The sequence below is a fragment of the Epinephelus lanceolatus genome, chromosome 14, assembly GCF_041903045.1.
Source record: "Epinephelus lanceolatus isolate andai-2023 chromosome 14, ASM4190304v1, whole genome shotgun sequence".
Lineage (NCBI taxonomy): Eukaryota > Metazoa > Chordata > Actinopteri > Perciformes > Serranidae > Epinephelus > Epinephelus lanceolatus.
The window spans coordinates 43,260,153-43,279,218 of NC_135747.1; the positions used below are offsets into that span (position 1 = coordinate 43,260,153).

At 44.3% G+C, this 19,066-nt stretch overlaps 1 protein-coding gene across 4 annotated transcripts in view; it reads right to left on the bottom strand.

Annotated features, from left to right (window-relative positions):
• raph1a (Ras association (RalGDS/AF-6) and pleckstrin homology domains 1a) overlaps positions 1-17,373 on the bottom strand; it is a 94,284-nt gene extending 76,911 nt beyond the window's left edge. For 2 of the 4 annotated variants that reach the window (XM_033617427.2, XM_033617425.2), the window contains exon 1: positions 17,153-17,373. The gene's annotated coding sequence lies outside the window, so the exon portion shown is untranslated. The remainder of the gene's footprint in view (positions 1-17,152) is intronic. The other 2 variants (XM_033617428.2, XM_033617426.2) reach the window with 1 other exon arrangement.
• Between the last annotated feature and the right edge of the window lie 1,693 nt (positions 17,374-19,066).

Here is a 19,066-nt window from a genome sequence, read left to right on the forward strand (position 1 = left end):
ATGATTTTTGGCTTTTTGCCTCTATTGGACAGGACAGTATTCAAGTGTGAGAGGGGAAGAGAGGGGGGACAACATGCAGCAAAGGGCTGCAGGCAGGAATGCCCATGACCACTGTGGCAAGGTAAGTGCCTTTGTACACGGGACGCCTGCTCTACCCTCTGAGCTACTGGGTGACCCAAAATACATTTACAATGATGGTAAAACACAGCGTATTTACTTTTGTCTAATTCTGCAACAAATGCACTTAAAGAAACTCAAAGAAAACTTTATTTCAATTTGCAGTATTATATTTGGCATGTGTGATAGAAGAGTAGCAGCAAGATTAAAAGGAAAGGCGTACAAGACGGTGGTGAGACCAGCAATGTTGTTTGGTTTAGAGACAGTGGCACTGAGGAAAAGACAGGAAGCAGAGCTGGAGGCAGCAGAGATGAAGATGTTGAGGTTCTCTTTGGGAGTGATGAGGATAAATAGGATCAGGAACGAGTACATCAGAGGGACAGCTCACGTTAGATGTTTTGGAGATAAAGTCAGAGAGGCCAAACTGAGATGGTTTGGACATGTTCAGAGGAGGGATAGAGAATATATCAGTAGAAGGATGCTGAGGTTGGAACTGCCAGGCAAGAGGCCGAGAGGAAGACCAAAGAGGAGATTTATGGATATAGTAAAAGAGGACATGAAGTCAGCAGGTGTGAGAGAAGAGGATGCAGAGGACAGGGTTAGATGGAGGCAGATGATTCACTGTGGCGACCCCTAAAGGGAACAGCCGAAAGAAGAAGAAGATACTTGGCAGTACTGCTGTGTTCTGGGGCCTCTCTGCCTTTTCTAGGGCCTACACACAGAGCCTAAGGCAGGGAGAGCAAACCTCCCTGCCCTTCCATGCATCCAAATGGAAGGGCACTTTTCTGTCTATCTCCAGCTGCCCTATCATAAAAGGCAAAAGTTCCCAGAAAAACACCCTTCAGGGAATTCCCTTAGGGTGTTATTGAGATATCATGGTTCACGAGAATGAGACAATCACAATGTTACACTGACCTTTGACCACCAAATTCTAATCACTTCATCTTTGAGTCCACGTGGACGTTTGTGCCAAATTTTAGGAAATTCTCTCAAGGACTTAAGATATATGATTCACAAGAATGGGATGGATGTATGTTGGGATGGATGGGAGGACAACCTGAAAACATTATGCCATCAGCCATGATTGTCGCTGGCGCAGAGCCATAAAAATGTGCCGTAGCCAGGAGTAAAAACAAACTGCAGGTATCTGACTGTAGAAACAGACGGAGGGTTTCTGACACAACTTCACCTACTTCCAGGTCAGTTTGGGCGAAACGGAGAAAATTAAATATCACAATAACCATCCATCATCTGTTACCACTCATCCTACTCAGGGTCGCCGGGGGGCTGGAGCCGATACCAGCTGACACTGGGTGAGAAGCGGGGGACACCCTGGACAGACTGCCAGACAGACACAGGACAGACACATGGACAATAAAGTTTTCCTGAGTTTGATTTTTTAGTAAAGAATCTGAGTTCTTCTTCTTCTTCTTCTTCTTCCACCTCCGAGGCAGAGTGTGGAAACTTAAAGGAAACAGAGTCAGACTCAGCACAGTCAGAACGACAGTCCTGATTCCCAGCTGCACAGCCTGCCCCTGGATCTCCACGAGGGTCGAGAGACACTCAGAGACACAGAGACACAAAGACAGAGAGAGAGGGAGAGGGAAGTGGCTTGGCGAGCGTCGTGCAGCCGAGGAAAAACACGAGAGGGAAAAATAAAAGAATAAAAAAAAAGAAACACACTGAGAAGAAGAAATGAGATTAAATTTTCCAAGAAGGGGGACTGAACAGTAACAGCAGCCAGAACCAGTCTACAGCTGTGTGGAATTAAAGACGGACGGACAGACAGACAGAGACAGAGAGAGACAGGCAGACAGACAGTGCCGCTGCTGTTGGTTCACAACTGGATCTTAAGTGTTTCTTCCAGCTGCAGATGAAGGGAGGCTGAAACTTCCTGCCACAGCAGATCCAACAGATATTTCCCTCCATACAAACACAACACTGAAGGAACGTATGAAAACAAAGCTGAAGCCACCATGATGTTATATTTAGAAGCTTTACTCTGTCAGTGCAGATCAGTGCTGTTCAGTTGTCAGATGTGGATTTTCTAAACTGGACTCTGGATCTGAAGATGATTAAATGACAAGGATCAGAGCGTTCTCACCACTGAATGGACTCAGACTGAGTATTTAATCTCAGTGCATTTCAGTAAGGACCACCTTGGTCATCTGCAGTATTATATTTGGGTGGTATGACTCTGCTTTGGGGCCTCTCTGCCCTTCCACGTGCCTACATGGAAAGCGTAAAGATGGATTTATACTTGTGCATCAGCTCTATGCAGAGTCATCCCCTGAAGTTACACCTCCAAAACACTAGTCGGCGGTGGACTTTCTGTGAAGTGCTGTAAAGTTTAGTTGATTCAAAACACACATTAAACACATTAAACAAACACTTTAGACAAACACTTGTCTTTATCTGGACACATTTTCCCCACAAATACAACATGCTAACGTTATTAGCACAAGCCTATGGCATTTTACATTGTATAAATTAGCCTAGCAGCTAGGCCTTATTAGATTTAGACCTTAAAATGTTTAAATGTGCTGTTTGAAAGAGAAATTTGTTGATGTTTCCACAGACTAAATAAAATAGATATTATTACTATGTATTTTAAAAAGTAAAAAGTTTCTGAAGCAGTTCTTTTAAAGATGATTTTAATGTGAAAGAAGGTTATTTTCAAAAAATAATTTAATAAAGGACTGAATAACGATAATACATTTAATTTTTTTTGTAATTAAGATTTCTTTGTTTCCCTGGCACAAAGGGGGAATAAACAACAACAAGATCATTATAAACAACAACAAAAACATTGGTATCAGCTAAATTGGTAAATAAAAAATGGTCTACAGAAAGTCTTCCAGTCTGTTTGAGTGACCTAAACTCTTTTTGTGTTTTGAGTTTGTACAAACAGCTGACTGAATTTGTCAGTGACAACAGCGCCAGCCAGTGACACCTTACACTTTATTTTCCCAGAATTCCTTGTTCTGTGACCACATCACTGGGACTATGAGAGGAATGTCCTTCAGACCGATCTCAGCTTTCGAAACGGCCTCCTGACCTCTGACCCCTGCAGGGTTTGTCAGGGTTTCCCAGCATATAAATAGTATCACAGAACCAGTCAGATCCAGTTTAACGTTAAAATGTACGAACGTGTTAAAATATTAAGAAGTCAACACGTCGAGTCCGTTAACTGAGCTGCTGTTTGTCAGTGAGTCCATTGTGTTTACAGAGCCGCTCACCGAGGGGAGACACAGGAAACTGGAGTATGGTTACCTCATCTGGATACTCCATTAATACTACCCCTGTGTGTGTGTGTGTGTGTGTGTGTGTGTGTGAGAGACGCAGGCTGAGTCATTGCATTCAGCTGGCAGTCGCCTGTTTCAACAACAAACAGCAGAAAATGTTATCAGAGCGCTCACTTGCTCACACAAACACACACACACACACACACACACACACACACACACACACACACTCAGATCAGCATTAATATGAGATATAACAGGATACCAGATACAGATTCAGCTCTTAGTGCCAAACACATGAAGCAAAGGCCGTCTGTGTGTTTGACCTTAAAATGTCCTTAAATGTCTTTAAACAATGTGAAACACTTATTTACTGATTTTCATCTCCTTCTTTTTACTTCAGCATTTAAAACCTTTGTGCCTCATTATTGTGCACAGACAGATTTAATCATGTTGATTTTTATATCACAGTGTTCAGTTTTTCTGTTGAATTGTGACTCCATAAACAAAAAATGGAAACACCTCAGATTTGCTTCTTTACGAGCTTTTCTTTCACCTCTAATCCAATATTTAATCTCAACCCGACTGAAACTAGGCCAGTTTATTACTCTACATGTGAACACGGCTGTTAATCTACCTCGGCTGGTCAGCTGGGTCATCGCTGTGGTTATCTGTGTCGCCCTGAGGCTCCAAAACTCTGTTCAAGAACCCAGCGTTCCACAAGCTTTGTTGCAATGCTGTGTTTTACAATTAAATTAAATATTTTTTAAATAATTTGGTATATTGTCAAGAATATTGTTAGCGCAAAAATACACTGAAATATCATGATATTATTATTTTAGCTCCATATCACCCACCCCTGATGAACAGTCTGTCGGAGGAAAATTACAAATGATGGGCTTTTTGGCTCGATGTCTGGTGTTGGAAACCTAACGTTTATCAGGTCTGAGCCTCTTCTGTTCCGAAAGTGCAGCTGCAGGCTATCGCTGAGCTACACTGTGTCAACTCTGAGGTGTTGTTTGGTTTTTCTTTGGATCCACACAAGCAGGCGAGATGCAGAGGAAAACAAAAAGGGAGAACTGCCGTGCCCTGGTTCTTATAATGATCAGGAAAACCCTGCTGAATATTCTGGCGTCTTGTTGGCTAAAATGATGCTGAAATTCTTCTGTAAACAAACGGTCATGCAAACACAACGGGCAGTATGGTGTAGGGTGGTACAATCTAGGGCTGTCAAAATTGCTCAACAATGACATTTGAATATTCCTTCTAAAAATAACTCATAGGTTCGAACCATTCAAATTTTTTTTTTCGCATTATGTCCACAAGAGTGCAAACTAATACAAGGAAACATACTTGTATATGTATTAATACAAGGAAACATAACTACTTGTAGGTATTTTTATTTCAACATACATGTCTTTGAAAACATTTACATACCTACACATGAAAACACATAAAACAATTATCTATGACATTACGTTATAAATGGCCGCGGACCTCTCGCTTGCCCTTCCCTCTCTGACCTGTCAGGCCACACCACCCGCGGAAGTGCCGAGAAGCGAAGCCAGTTTCCTTTCGGCGCCCATGTTAACCGATTGTGTCATCCACACCAACTGCGCTGCGCAGCTCCGTGGCTGGCTCGCACCCTGCAGCGATCGTTTCGGTGTCTGGTCTATTTTCTGCGCAAGCCGTGAGCGAATGTGTCAAGCCGGGTGACGCCAGGGCCACACCACCCATGGAAGCGCCGCGAATAGCCTCGAAGCGCCGAGAAGCGAAGCCAGTTTCCTTTCGGCGCCCATGTTAACCGATTGTGTCATCCACACCGGCCGCGCTGTGCAGCTCCGCCAACGGCCCTGCAGCGATCATTTCGGCGTCTGGTCTATTTTCTGCGCAAGTCGCGAGCGAATGTGTCAAGCCGGGCAGTTACCCATGATGGAAAAATTACAGCTGGGAGCAGAATCGCTTGTCGACCGGCGCGGAGAAATACACGTCTGATGTGAACGGAGGTGCTCCGGCTTGCGCAAGAATTTCGGTGCGCTGCGCTTCGCAGGCAGTGTGGCCCTGGTGTGACGGAGACAACAGCTGGGAGCAGAACCACTTGTCAACCAGCGTGGAGAAATGCGTGTCTGATGTGAATGGAAGTGCTCCGGCTTGCGCGAGAATTTCGGTGCGCTGCGCGTCGCAGCACTTCCACGGGCGGCGTGGCCCATGCAGTGCGTTCAGTGCAGCGGCCCAGGGCAACGCCCACTCGCAAAGAGGACAGCTGCGGTGGTGTTTTTTTTTTCTCCACATCTGAATATCAATCTTCACATTCGAAGGTCCATTTTTTGTTTCAAATTCAAATTTAAATTCGAATTTAGAATATTTGTTGACAGCCCTAGTACAATCCAGTTTTAATCATGATCATGATTTTGGCTTTCCACATTTTCCAAAATGTGCTCGGCTGCAATACCGCCGATTTAAAATGTTCCACCTATAGAAAACTCTGCAGCATGTTGAAGCAAGCGCCTCCTAAACTAAACAGCCAGCCTACACTTATGGGGCAGCTGTCCGGTACGCAGCACCCTGCAGCACCCTGCAGCGACAGCATGTGAAAAACTTTCCTGAGTATTATGACTGCAAATGAAAATCATCTGTTCATCAACCATCATCATGCATCATCTGAAAGTATTTTGAATTTAGGAGAGAACCAATCACATGCAAAGAGACTTGTTTCTGATCCTCAGAGCTACTCATAAATTCACAAAGGCTAAAAAAGGATAAAGTCACTTTAGTCACAATACGATATTATTGGGATTTTAGATGTTGTGACATGCTGAGTATTGTGATGAAATATTGCGATTTATTACCTTTTCTCAACTGTAAAATTTGTCCCCATTTGAAAACTTTGTCAAATTCTGTTTATCTAATAAGATAAAGTCAGTTCATCTCACGCCAGTCATTTTTTGCAGCAGCTAAGTGTATCTAGTGGACTGAAAAGGCAAAACTGATGCTTGGCACTGTGTGACGATATATTGCCACACAAAAATATTGGGATACTATGCTGTATCGATTTTTTACCTACCCCTACCGAATCCCTGTCCTTGTCCAGCGCCAACCCTACTCTCAAAACCCATCCCTACATCCGTGCAGTGAGAGGTGGAAGCAGGTAAAGCGACCAACAAGGAAACATTGATGAAAAGAAATAAATCCCACTGAGGGCGGAAACTGTTCATCAGTGGTCGATATGTTCCTAAAGGAACGCAAAAACCCCAACTAGAGTAAGTAGGTATGTAGCTTTCAGGTTAGCCAGTTAGCATGATGTTAAACATGGACGATGTTGAAGCCACAGCAGCCACTCTTCATCAGGCCAGTTCAAATATCATCTACCCAGAATGCCTTGCAGCCTTGATGGTATTGAAATAAGTAGATAAGTACCGACCAGACAAACAGTCGACCTTCCAACAGAGAGCCATGAATGAACACACACACACACACACACACACACACACACACACCCTATCTCCAGTTTCCTGGTTCCTAATGCTGTTTAATGTGAGTGTCTCTGCAGGTTCAGCACTGACACAGCAAAACACACTGCGATACAGAACCACTACACAGGAATGCTGCATTATACTACACACACTGCACACACTACACACACTGCACACACTACACACACTGCACACTGCTCACTACTCACTACTCACTACAGCTCAGGACACTCTCACTATAGGATACAGATATTCAGTCCACATTTAGGCCCCTGGTTTAAATCCAACTTAAAGGACAACTTCGGTATTTTTCAACCTGGGCTCTATTTCCCCATGTGTATGTGTGCGTATGATTCATGGGTACCACGCGTTCTAAAATTGGTTCAGTATTGAGCCGCGAAACGAGTTAAAACGGTAATGGGGGCAAATGCATCCCGTATAAAAGTGCTTTTTTTTCGCCACTGACTGGTTCAGCTCGCCAGTGTTATCTCTGTAAATAGCATATGGTAGCGACCCTGGGGCAGTGGTGAGTGTGAATGAGTGGAGTCAGCTGTCAGTCAGTGTTGTTGTCCCCGCTCGGTATTGTAAATGAGTATGTGTGTGTGAAGTGTGTGTTTTTTCGCCACTGACCAGTTCAGATCGCCAGTGCTATCTCTGTAAATAGCATGCTAACTTAGCCTTTCCCTTACCTCTGGGCTGTGTGATGTCACGAGCTTTGCTCCACTGTGTCTGTAGCTCTCTCTACTCGTGGGACAGCCGTTTTCTTGAGGAAGAGGTGTTTCGGGATTGGATGTCTTCTCTTCTTCGGCTGGCAGTAGTCATCTTGGGAGAAGTGAGCACTGCAGACCTAATGGTCTGCAAGGCGCAGTGTCTGGACAGGAGTGTTAGCATCCATTTGTAGCACAACTAGCCACAACTTCAGCATCTCGCCATCCGACAAAGGCAGCCTATGAAAGCTGTACGGGGTGTTGCGCGACATCCTGTTCTTGCATTCGGGAAAAAGGCCCGTTTATTTGAGCACTCCAAAAACTCCGGTAACACTCCAGGGGGTAGCACGTAAAAAACTCCGTCCTCTGACTCTTCTAGCGTAACACACACTTCACACACACATACTCATTTACATTACCAAGCGGGGACAACTTCCGCCTTTCTGCTCCAACACTGACTGACAGCTGACTCCACTCATTCACAGTCACCACTGCCCCAGGGCCGCTACCATATGCTATCTACAGAGATAGCACTGGCGATCTGAACCGGTCAGTGGCTAAAAAAAAGCACTTTTATACGGGACGCATTTGCCCCCATTACCGTTTTAGCTCGTTTCGCGGCTCAATACTGAACCAATTTTAGAACGAGTGGTACCCATGAATCATACGCACACATACACATGGGGAAATAGAGCCCAGGTTGAAAAATACCGAAGTTGTCCTTTAAGATAATGAACGTGTGAAATATGACTAATTTCACCTGTTGACCTACAAAGGCGGGGAAAGAAAATCGGCACAGAATAATATAATAATATCCGTCCCTTCAGGATGTTGTGGGCTTTTTCTTTTATTCCGACCGCTGTGGTCTGAGATGTCTGATTTCACAGCAGCTTTTCTAAAATATCGCAATGCATGTTACTGTAATTGCAAAAATAGTTGCAACTTTTTTGTATAATTCATTGACAATTGAAGGCAACTTTTATATTTAATATTATATTTAATTTCATTCAGCATGTGCTATGACTGGTGAGTCTCACAGGAAACTACTGTGATTGGTCAAATTACCAGAAAATTGCAGTAACTGGACATAATTGCCAGTTCGCGCAGACTTCCTGGGGATTGGTTGAATTTGTGTTTACTGTTGTGAAATCTTGCACTGTTCCTTTAAGTATCATGATAATATCGTGTCGTGGGGCCTAAGGTGATTCTCACCCCTACTGTCTGACAGTGATGGTATTTTTTTGTATTGAAATGATGGGGCCAAATGTTAAATCTCAAATGTCTGAGCTTCCTTGAATACACCAAGGACAAAATGTGTCAAAACAGTTTCCACATCTGTGATAGAGTAACGCTCACAACAAAATAAAAGACTAAATAAGATGAGAGGCCTCGAGCGTCCCTCTGTAGCAGCTCTGCTCTGTTGCTCCATCACACCCTCTGTCTGTCTGTCTGTCTGTGTGTCTGTGTGTCTGTCTGTCTCCTGGGACCAGGAGGAATTTCCTGAGAGAAGAAAGGATGACTTTTCCATACACTTGGCGAGAGAGCGACACAGACAGACAGACAGAAGAAGAAGAAAACAACAACATCAGATGGTGACCCGGTCTGACCTCTCGCACTCACCAGTGAGCGTATTGAGACAAACTGCAGCAGAGCAGCTGATACAGATGTAACCAGCACACTGACTCTGATGTTTACAAGATGACAGCGGAGCTGCCAGAGGAAGTACACACGACCCACATGTATGTCTCTCTGGAGCCTGGAGACGCAGATGTACAGTTCCCACAACACTCGAGTATTTAAGTGTTCCTGAGGAAGACTCTGAAGTCAGGATGCATGATCTTAAACTTTCTGCCAATATGCTGATATTTTCCAGAACACTTCGGCTGACTGCTGATGCTGGGATATGCACAGATTATTTTCCATCTGTTATCCTGATGGCTTACTGCCAGATAGAGACAAAAAATACAATGCTTTTCAAAATGTGCACACTGACTGGGCAAAATAAGAAAACCACATTGACTTTAGGCCCCAAAACACCAAGCTGAGGATGGCCGTGGGGCCAATGGTGCCATCCTCGTCAATGCGGTGTGTCCCTCACCATTGGCGCTTGTTGGCGATAGCTGACCTTTTTTTCCCACAGATTCAGCATGTTGAATCAGTGTCGGCGCAGCGGAGCACATCGGCAAATGAATGATTGATTGTCAGTTCAGCTCGGCGCATGAGAAGAGAAATGGAAGTGAGGAAAGTAAACAGAGAGCTTAAATCCAGAAGAAGTGAGACCAAAACAAAGTTCAACCCGGTCTTATTCCGAAGTCGTTGAAATCTGGTGCTTGGTCAGTGAGTTCTGGCATCAGACCTTGACGAAAAAGCTGTCCTTTCATGATGGCATGATATGCAGCTGGTCAGCGTCAGTGGGAAACGCAGCGGGAAGTTAAGGCGGTGGAAGACCAAGTAGGGTGGGCGGGAGTGGTGGTGGATGGGTCCAACACCACTGACTTTCACCCGAGAGGCCGGTGTTTGTTTCCCGCAAGACTGAGGTAACAAAAACACAACTATACTTATTTTCAGGTGATTATAAACTACATACACAGTGAAGGGGTCTCAATACTTTCTAAATACACTGTAAATGTACAGTAACTCTTCCTCCTCCTGTACTGAAGAACAGAAGTATCATAGTGCCATCACAGTCAGAGAGCTTTCTGGTGATAGCTGTTTTTAGTGACGAACGATAGTTTCAGCACGTCATTGGTATCCAATATCAGCTTGGAAGTGAACTATCAGAATCGGCCGACATGGTTTTTCATATTTAGCACAATGATTGAATATTACATACACTGAACATTATTATATTTCCTGTCTCTATCTGCTGGTGGGCCGTCACCATAAGAGTATGTATGTATAATGTGATGTTAATTCCACTACAGTAGAGACTTGATGATCACTGAAATTAGGTGGGGGATAAAAGTGGATGTATCGATATCTGTATCACTTATCTGCGAAATAATTTGATACATATCAGCATATTGGATATCAGCACAAAAACTCTGTATTAGTTCTGCCGATGCATCTCCCTAAATCCTTCACACTGGACCTGCAAGGCCTCGTAATTATAGCGTTATCTTATTGGCTTTTCATACGGGCAGAACTTTTCATTTCGGGCCGATGCTGATGTTTCATTTTGAAGTCCTTATCTGATGACCCCTACGCTGTTATCCAAACTTATTACATCCATATTACTTTGACTGTATGTCGCTAGGTAGTTAGAGGTGTTCCAGGCAGGTCCAACTGGTAGGAGGCCCCGGGGCAGACCCAGAACAAGCTGGAGGGATTACATATCTCATCTGGCCTGGGAATGTCTTGGGGTCCTCCAGGAGGAGCTGGAAGGTGTTGCTGGGGAGAGGGATGTCTGGGGTGCTTTGGTTAGCCTGTTGTTCCTGTGACCTGGCTTCGGATAAGCCATTGAAAATGGATGGATGGAGTACATTGCTAATACTGTGGGTGCAAAGGGGACATCTTGCTCTGTGGTAAAGTTGAAATGATCCTCAGAGAAGTACAACTGTGCTCACTGAGTTCATGGCAATCTGCCCCCTTTCTTTTTGATGATATTTCCAGAGTAAAAGTGGATTTTTTTTCTTTGACTTGCAGCCTTCACAGCTACTCGTATCAAGTTTTCATGCGGTATGTTCATGATACAAACTTGACAACAAGTATGCTTCATAAGTATTGACACTAATAAAGACTTGAGTTTTAAGTGTGAAGTTGAAGAAGGCTACATTACGTCCCTACATGCCAAAAAGGAAATGGAGAAGCTGCTCACAGCTGCAAAACATTCACACAAAATGTAGCTGGTGAAAAAAACAGCTGTAGGAAAATCTCAGAAAACAAACTTGTTAAAAAAAACAAAAACCATTGTGTTTGTTTGTGAAGTTTAATTTTCAGTCACATTCCACAGTCACAGTTTGACTGACGCTAATTGACTCAAATCTTATATAATTTCCTGTTTGTGCAGAACAGTACGCATCATTCCATGTGCCCATGGAATCTGGGCACATCAAATAAACATCTACAAAAAAATCAAGCAGCTTTGAGGTAACTTGTTTTGGACAAAAGTGTTGATCAGCAGAAATTCGGACCTGACTGTGGTGTTTGAGAAAAGATCTGGGATTATCAAAACCATCATCCTGAGGGGGCTGAAAATACCCGCAGCAAATCAGAAGACAATCTGTCCAGTGGTCACGATATCTAACAAAGAGGACAGACCAACATCGCCACCTTCAGTGCCTCATGGAGCCAAAAGTTACCAGACATTGCAAAAAACAATCAAATCCCAAAATTATAATCCCCCTGAATCAGCATCTTCATAAATCAGTTCTTCATTGTATCAGGACTCTCCGGCTGATTCACCTCCATATTAATAACAACCAGCTGCTCAAACAGCATCAACACAAAGACAAAAATCTACTAAAACTTCACTCAACAAAAAAATTCACAGATAATACCACACTGCTTCAGTTAGAGACGGAGCATTGGGAAGTGCAGTTACGACAGTGAAATGAGCACGATCCAACAGTGAGGGATACTGAACCAGGACCCTGCAGGTCTCACATGTGAAGCTGACAGTCGCAGCAGCCTTCAGCTGAAGTAGGCCAGGAGGGATTTTTATACTCCAGTTAACCCTCGACACCACCGGGAGATGTTGAATTCTGCCCCACTTTACTGCACGCGAGTGTGTTACAGAGGAGAGACGTCTGTGTCTGAACGACTACACATCAGCTCCGATGGTTACAGACTGAATACCCCATCACTACACTGCGAATTATGTCCAGGAAGTTACAATATGGAACTGTAATATTTCACAATAAATGACATTTTTATCACCTCATTTGACCAAATTCAGAATTTTATTGTGAGATTCACGCAGGTAAATATAGTAATTTTACAGAAGCATACTGCTAAATCACAGTAATATGTAGGCACCGTATACAGCTGTCATTTCACCACAATTTACTGTAAAAATTAATTCAGATAGATTTCTTTGTCATTTTTATGGGGTACATAAAAACAAAATGCTGTTTCGCATTACATATATTTATATAATTCAATACAATTTTATTTATAAAGCCCAATATCACAAATTACAATTTGCCTCAGAGGGCTAATACAGCACTAACTTATTGTGAAAACTAGTAGCCAGTTAATTACTGTAAATGTACAATCAAATATTTTACTGTGGTTCAAACATTTAAAGGAGAATTTCAATTTAGTTTAAACCACCCTTGAATTTACAATGTAGTTTAGTGAGGTCTGTCGTAATATCAATGCATGAGTAGAACAAATTAAGTGTCTTAGCAACACTAAAGGAATTAACCATCTACTTTCTGTCCTCATGTTTCCCTTTTAAAGTGACAGTGAGGTTGAAGCTTGTTCCAGTTTGCTTTGGACAAAGGGCAGGGAAACATGGTCACCGCCCACTTGGGATGGAGATGGCAAAAGTTCCCACAAATGACCTTCAACTCTTTGAAACCTGTAGACACATCAGTTTTCTTGGGCTGCATTCAGACATCTTTTACAAGCATTTAAACCTTTGAAACCTGAGCAAGTTTGTTTGATTTCTTTTGAAAAGGTACTGAAAAGGCAACAAGCAACTTGGCAAGAAGTGTCAAACAAAAGTGAGAACTGCTATGTTTCCATGTGGCAGGGTTAATTCTGGGTATAAAATCTCAACACTTCTTTGGCACCAACCAGGGTCTGAAATTAACTCTTTACATCACCACTCTTTACGCCACTGTAACAGGCGAGTATGTTTCCTGTCTGCCACGAGGCTACTCTCACTAAAGATCTGAGTACTTCTTCCATCAGGTAAATGCCAGTGTTTGAAATCACACCACCAACACAGTGCAGGAGTGATTTAGGTACAACACTGGAATTGTCCGAGAGCGGCCCAGCAGAGCTCTGACCTGAACCTGATCGAATATCTGTGGAGAGACTTGAAAATGGCTGAACGATGCCGGTGTCCGTCCAACCTGACAGAACTTCAGAGGATCAGCAGAGAATAATGGCAGAAAATCCCCAAATCCAGGTGTGCAGAGCTCGTGGAGTCAGACCCAAGAAAACTTCAGGCTGTGATCGCTGCCAAAGCTCCTTCAACAAAGTTATTGATTTCAGTTTTTCCTTTTCAAAAAGGTTGGCAAAAATTTCTATAATTCTGTTTTTGCTTTGTCATCATGGGGTACTGACGGTAGATTGATGAGGGGAAATGTATATTTCAGTGATTTTAGCGAAAGACTTCAACTTAAAATATGAAAACAGTAATGGAGTCTCCATACTTTCTAAATACACTGCAAATGTACAGTTACTCTTCCTCCTCACTGTAATGAAGAACAGAGGCGTCAGAACCAGCTACGAAGCGCTATCGCAGTCAGAAAGCTTTCTATTAAAAGCTGTTTTAAGGAATGCATGATATCATGGATACGTCATCTGTATCGACCGATATCAGCTTTAAAATGATCAACCAACATTCTTTTTCTTATTTAGCGCAAGGAATAAATATTACAGTCACTGAATAATATTTCCTGTCTTCATCAGCTGGTGGGCCGTCATGATTAAGAGTATGTATGTATAATATGACGTTAATTCCACTACAGAAGAGACTTTATGATGATCACTAAAATTAGGTGGGGAAATAAGTGGATACATCAGTATTGGTTATCGACCAAATAAGTTGTTATATATCAGCAAAAAATCCAACATCCTGCATCTCTAGCTGTTTTCAGGCTTTTGATTGGCCAACATCTTCTTCGTCTTTGCGTGACTGGCCAACATGGCTTTAAGATGACATCACCGCTTGTTGGTTTGACATGGCTCTTGACAGATCCTCTATTGTGTTTTCATATTCTCACTTCAACAGAGACTATTTTAAAACAGTGCTTGTGAGGACGCCAGGACTTTTTGTGAGAACGAAGGAAAACCCAACTTTCAAAAATACCTGTGTATGTATGTCACTATTGGTACTCGATACTGACCGACATAACCCAGTACCAAGCAGTATCAAAACTTCTCCAGTCAAATGATCGTGCGTTTGGACCTTTTTGTACCCAAGTCTAGAATAAAATGACTTCTTATATGGTTTTGCTTGAAGTAGGGTTGCAGCGATATATAAGTTTCAAGGTATACTGTGGCATAAAAGTTGACGGTTATCATCGGTGTACATTTGTTAGCTACAAGACAAGACGGAGAGTCTCTCCTTGATTTGAGTTATTTTCTAAGAGGAGACTTTTTACACAAACTTCCATGAGCAAAATGTTTCAAGTTTCAATTATGGTAATAAAACATTTGTTCAACCAACAATATCCCTTCTGTTTTCATTCCTTTAAGGATCATTCTGACTGATGAGAAGATAAATTCTGTGATACCATGAAATTGTGATTTTTTTCTCTAAGATGATTATCGTACCGTGGAAATCTCATACCGTGGCAACCCTAATGTGGACAAAGATTTTTTAAAAAAGGTGCTTTTGTGGATGCCAGGACTTTTTTTGAGAACGACGGAAGAAAAACCCTAAGAAAAACACCTGTGTATGAGTGCACTAGGTAGGGCCGGCATCTGTACTCAACACTGACTGAAATAACCCAATACAAAGTAGTATCAAAACCTCTCCAAACGATCCTGCGTTTGAACCTATCTGTACCAGGACCTAGAACAAAGTGACTACTTGTTTAGTTTTGCTTGAAGTCAATCAGCTATCTTCACTTTTATGCAACGTGTGATTGACCCACTACGGCAGCAGCTACAGCTCCTACAGTCAGTGGTGAGATGAATTCAAGGGCAGTGTATGTGACACGAAATGGTTCAATGTATGGCATCATTTCATGCAACTGAATACTTCTATTCACATCAAATGAAGTAGAAATAAAAGGTATGAGATAAAGTACTCCATTGGTGTAACTTTCGTGGTACTGGGATTTATTAAACAATACCCAGACCTGGCACTGGGCCTTTGACCTGAGGGATCTACAGCTGGTCGTACTCCATGAAGCAGGTCTATAAATACACCTTCAGGGTCAGGGTTCATTAAACTGGAAGTCTATAATCACAGCTTTGGATAAGGAATTTTCATACACGGCCTTGTGCATGAGAAAACACTATCACATTGTAGAGAAGAAGGAAACTGCATTGACCACAGGGTGGCTGTGACTAAGGAGGTCCAGCGGGTCTTCCACTAATCAGAAGATTGGCGGTTTGATCCCCGGCTCCTGCACATGTCGAAGTTTCCTTGGTCACGATACTTTTTACATACGTATTCAGGGTGTCTTCACGCATCAAACACTTACGTTCAATGCTTTTTCAGACATTTTAATTTGAGACATTCAGGACGCCACAGAAGCTGCTCCTCTTTTTGGAACCACCGAAGAATTGCTAATCATTTCGCTTTCAGCCGTGCTTGGTGTTGCCGTGGGTAACAGTGTGACATCAGTACGTCAACAAGTCCAAATATTGCGAGTATCACAATACCCGGTGTTATCGTGAACCAGATGATATGTCACAGTCCTACACCACAACCATCTTCATGTTAACTTTGACATAAACATGTTGAACAACTTTACACCAGAATGTTTCCATTTAAAGACCTTCACACAGATACATCAGATGCTACAGTGGCACAGAGCCTGATGTTCAGCGCGGCAGGTTGGTGACAGTATTTCTACCCTGATGTGACACAGACAGGTCCACCAGCAGGAGGACAGGACAGACAGGTTCACTATAAGGAGTCAGACAGTGAGTGTGTGGCAGGAGGACAGGATGGTGAGACAGGTGGACCCGCAGACAGACAGACAGACAGACAGACAGACAGATGGCAGGCCTGCATGTCTGATGATGCTGAATTCTAAATGACTGGTAAATGGGACTGGAGGCGAACCCTGAGCAGGAGGCTTATTAGAGACAATCAACCAGAGATGAGGTCATATTCATGTCTTCATATGCACCTGATACATGTGCATGTTCAAGTGTGGCAGGCAGCTGCGGGGGAACACGCCCCACGGCTGTGTAATGCTATATGAATGCCACGCCTTGCTGGTGTCAGCTCGGCACGCCGGGCCTCCGGAGCTGCAGCAGGAGAGGCGCTGTCAGCCGGCTGCTGCTCCCCGGCCGACCTGCGCATCCAGGCCGGGACTGTGCGCTCTGCAGGCCCTGCGGCGCTCCGCACAGCGCCGATAAAAACCGCACATGCACAACGAATAACGGCGCCTGCAGCACAGATCCGCTCCGTGTGTGCAGATACAGACAGTGCTGAATACGTTTCACCGGCTGATGGGAATCAAAGCCTTTTTCTCTGTCACCCCTCCACCACCTCCACCACCTCCACCCCTTCTCCTTTCTCTGCAGACACATGCAGCCACTAACGGGATTAATTGGCTTTTATTCCAGCGGATGTTAATTAACGGATCCGCCGTCCGTTCGGTCCCAAAATAAAGGTCCAGGATGACGCATCTGTACTTGCTGATGAGTTTTTTTCAGATCATAATTAATAAGCAGCAGACAGAGAGCAGACAGCAGGCTGAGTGTGGAGGGACAGAGATGCGGTTAGGTGAAGGGGAATGGGGCTACTTACTGTGCGGATCCGGGGTGAATCCTGGGAGAAAAGCCGCAGCAGCTCCGGGGACACAGAGGAGAAGAGTCCGGTCAGAGACCCGCGGAGACACGGCCGAGGCTTCGGCGGGATTTGGCCCGGTTTAGTCCCGGTTTTCACCGACTCCCCTTTCCCAGATATCCCAGATTTCCCTGATTTCCCCTGCTGCCACTCTGAATCCCAACACCGCTAACACCAGCGTCAGGATACAGGCAGGAGACACGGCGATTTCCGGGACAGACTTTCACAATAAAGCCTCCTCACTGCGATCTGCAAAAATAAAAAGATTAATTAAAATAACGTTTTTCTTACAAACAAAACAGCCACTCATTATCACTGTAAAGTATTTAAATAAAGCCCAAATTAAGTTTATTTTTTGACATTTATTTTTATTGTAGCTAGGTTACATTCTGATTTACTAAATTAAACTCTAAGGGACTGTTCTTTATTTAGGGTTAGGGTTTGTGATGTAGTAATAATAATAATAATAATAATAATAAGAAGAAGAAGAAGAAGAAGAATTGTCCTTCGGCCTCCCTGAGTGACTGGTGGATAATGCATGACCATAAATGAGTTATTATTCATTAATTACGTCATTATGTGTAACCACTTGTCCTGTTGGGGGCGTGGGGGTGGAGCCTTCCCTGGACAGGTTGCCAGACTATCACAGGGCTGACACATAGAGACAGACAACCATTCACACTCACATTCACACCTACGGACAATTTAGAGTCACCAATTAACCTGCATGTCTTTGGACTGTGGGAGGAAGCTGGAGCACCTGGAGGAAACCCACGCTGACACAGGGAGAACATGTCAGAGCACCTGGAGGAAACCCACGCTGACACAGGGAGAACATGTCAGAGCACCTGGAGGAAACCCACGCTGACACAGGGAGAACATGTCAGAGCACCTGGAGGAAACCCACGCTGACACAGGGAGAACATGTCAGAGCACCTGGAGGAAACCCACACTGACACAGGGAGAACATGTCGGAGCACCTGGAGGAAACCCACACTGACACAGGGAGAACATGTCGGAGCACCTGGAGGAAACCCACGCTGACACAGGGAGAACATGTCGGAGCACCTGGAGGAAACCCACGCTGATACAGGGAGAACATGTCAGAGCACCTGGAGGAAACCCACGCTGACACAGGGAGAACATGTCGGAGCACCTGGAGGAAACCCACGCTGACACAGGGAGAACATGTCGGAGCACCTGGAGGAAACCCACGCTGACACAGGGAGAACATGTCAGAGCACCTGGAGGAAACCCACACTGACACAGGGAGAACATGTGGGAGCACCTGGAGGAAACCCACACTGACACGGGGAGAACATGTCAGAGCACCTGGAGGAAACCCACGCTGACACAGGGAGAACATGTCAGAGCACCTGGAGGAAACCCACGCTGACACAGGGAGAACATGTCAGAGCACCTGGAGGAAACCCACACTGACACAGGGAGAACATGTCGGAGCACCTGGAGGAAACCCACACTGACACAGGGAGAACATGTCAGAGCACCTGGAGGAAACCCACGCTGACACAGGGAGAACATGTCGGAGCACCTGGAGGAAACCCACTCTGATACAGGGAGAACATGTCAGAGCACCTGGAGGAAACCCACACTGACACAGGGAGAACATGTCGGAGCACCTGGAGGAAACCCACGCTGACACAGGGAGAACATGTCAGAGCACCTGGAGGAAACCCACACTGACACAGGGAGAACATGTGGGAGCACCTGGAGGAAACCCACACTGACACAGGGAGAACATGTGGGAGCACCTGGAGGAAACCCACACTGACACAGGGAGAACATGTCGGAGCACCTGGAGGAAACCCACACTGACACGGGGAGAACATGTCAGAGCACCTGGAGGAAACCCAC